Source organism: Alligator sinensis, unplaced genomic scaffold, assembly GCF_000455745.1.
Source record: "Alligator sinensis unplaced genomic scaffold, ASM45574v1 scaffold125_1, whole genome shotgun sequence".
Taxonomy (NCBI): Eukaryota; Metazoa; Chordata; order Crocodylia; family Alligatoridae; genus Alligator; species Alligator sinensis.
Genome location: NW_005841893.1, coordinates 483,283 through 485,894, shown reverse-complemented (window position 1 = coordinate 485,894; position 2,612 = coordinate 483,283). Strand labels below are relative to the sequence as shown.

Genomic DNA, 2,612 nt, shown 5'->3' with positions numbered 1-2,612 from the left:
CTAGAGCAGTTCCTGCATTGCTCACTCCAGCTGCTGGCAGGGAACCACCAGCCTGGCCTCAGCCCTGGGCTTTATAAGGGCCAGGCCCTGCCTCCTACAGGCAGCTGGCTCTCCTTAGTTGCCCCGGCAACCTGCAGCTGTGCTCATTATGTTCTGCCAGGGCTCGCTCTCTCCCTGGCAGTTTCTACTCCCTAGGAGCAGGCACTGAGGTGCCCTGCGACAATATGCTTCTGTTGAAGCAGTGCAGATATACAGGAGTAGGAATTGCTATATTGGATCAAATTTGGATAAGTTTACTCCAGTAGCCTGCTTTCTTGAGTGGCCAGTCCCAGATCCTTCAGAGGTAGGTGTATGAACCCTGCTGTAGGCACTTGTAAGAAATCTAACTCCATGTGAAGTCTTTCCTTGATCTCTAACAGTGAGACACTTGTTTGAGCCCCAAAGAATGAAGTTTAATATCGTGTCTAAGAGTCTCATTATCATTAACTATTTTAACTCTGCATGTTTTTGCCATCCTTGAAAATGTCTAATCTCTTTTGAGTCATCTTAAGCTCTTTGTCTCAATAGTTTCCTCTGCTCATGTCTCTGCCTAATTACATGTTCTGTGAAAATATATTTCTTTTACCAGTTTTGTCTCCTCTTTTTTTTCTTGGGATATGAGGCAAGGAAAAGAGAGGTTGCTAGTTTACCTTCTCAAGGCCATCCATTGTTATAAGTGTCATCACAGCTATTTTTCTTCTGTCAAAGGTAAATAGTCTCAAGATTTTCAATTTTAATTTATGTAGGAGATTTTCTATGATTCTAACATGCTGCGTCACCTAGTCATTCTGCTGGAGTGTGGTAGGCAGACAAAAGCAGATAGTACCAACTCCATGCAAAACAATCAGCTTATGCTACAAGAACTAAGTGAACAGTAACGGCAGAATTTTCTATCCTTTTTTGCACTTAGGTGACAGTTTTCTGGCCACATACCAAGCCTGTTTTAGTCTTGTCTCTGCCATGTGCAAATGGAGCATGCCTAGTCAGCTACACGCTGGCCAGGCACATGCATGTGCATAAGTCTAGGAAAAAGCATGGAAGGAAGACCATACCTTATTTTATTCCAAATGTCTGACTGCTTAGGACGCTTGCCCAGGAAGCAAGCAACACATGTTATAGGTTTCCAGTCACCCAGAGGGTATTTGAACTTGCATCTTTTTCATTTCCCAATACTGTGCTCTACCACACCACAGGTTTGGCATTATCCAGTCCTTTCCCAGGCTTACTCCTTGCCAGCTTAGGAGCCATCTCATGAAGCCATGTACTCCTAGCCCCATATTCCGATCTTTTGTCTGCCCAGAGGGCCAGTTCAAAAAGAGCAATTGAGAGTGGCTTGAATCATGTCTAACCTGTGACTTGAATCTGTCTAACTACTGTGGCACAGTAGTTAGTGTATTATGCTGGGAAATTAGCAACACAGGCTTAGCTCTATCTGGGTAAGGAGGACTCACCTCTCTCTCACTTACTGGGCAAATGTTCTAACTACTCAGTTACTAGGACTAAAACTTTAGAGGACCTACTTACTTCACCTGTTACTCATGGGTTTCTGGCTGGCTTCTTTTTTTGTGATGCACATATGAATCCATAAGTGGGGTATGTACATAGCCATACACCTACCAGTTAGTGTGCAGGTGATTAAGCATACATAGTCTATATGCACACATGGTATGCATCTACACGTAAAATGAAATTGGAGAGTGGTGGTGGATGGGTCATACTCGACCTGGTGGGATGTGCATAGTGGGGTCCCCCAGGGCTCGGTCCTGGGGCCCACACTGTTTAACATCTTCATCAGCGACTTGGACAAGGGGGTGGAAAACACGTTGTCCAAGTTTGCCGATGACACCAAGATGTGGTGAGAAGCAGGGACGCTCAAAGGGAGAGAGAGGCTGCAATTAGATTTAGACAGACTACAGAAGTGGGCGGATGGTAATAGGATGGGGTTCAATTCAGATAAATGCAGGGTGCTGCACCTGGGGAGAAGGAATCCACAGCATACATACAAGCTTGGGAGCTTTCCTCTTGTGAGCACAGAGGTGGAAAGGGATCTTGGAGTCATTACTGACTCCAAAATGAGCATGAGCTGCCAATGCCAGACCGCACCCAGCAAAGCCAACTGCACCTTGTCGTGCATCCAAAGATGCATCTCAAGCCAGTCCAGAGAGGTGATACTCCCCCTCTATGTGACATTGGTCAGACCACAATTGGAGTACTGTATCCAGTTCTGGGCACTGCACTTTAAGAAGGATGTGGTCTGCCTTGAGAGGGTTCAGAGAGCCACCCACTTGGTTGGAGGGCAAAAGGGCAGGCCCTATGAGGAGAGGCTGAGGGACCTGAACCTGTTCAGGCTCAGTCAGCGGAGGCTGAGGGGGGATTTGGTGGCTGCCTGTAAACTCGTTAGGGGAGCTCAGCAGCAAATAGGAAGGGCCCTATTCCCCCCAGCAGGACCTAGGGTGATGAGGAACAATAGCCAGAAGCTGCTGGAGAATAGGTTCAGGTTACTGATTAGAAGGCACTATTTCACTGTTAGGGTGGCTAGGATCTGGAACCAACTTCCTAGGGAAGTGGTCCTC

At 46.7% G+C, this 2,612-nt stretch overlaps 1 protein-coding gene across 5 annotated transcripts in view; it reads left to right on the top strand.

Moving 5' to 3' along the window:
- The first annotated feature begins 206 nt into the window (after positions 1-206).
- LOC102374542 (mitogen-activated protein kinase 10) overlaps positions 207-2,612 on the top strand; it is a 258,167-nt gene continuing 255,761 nt past the window's right edge. For 4 of the 5 annotated variants that reach the window (XM_025197293.1, XM_025197290.1, XM_025197289.1 and 1 more), the window contains exon 1: positions 207-343. The gene's annotated coding sequence lies outside the window, so the exon portion shown is untranslated. The remainder of the gene's footprint in view (positions 344-2,612) is intronic. The other variant, XM_025197291.1, reaches the window with a different exon arrangement.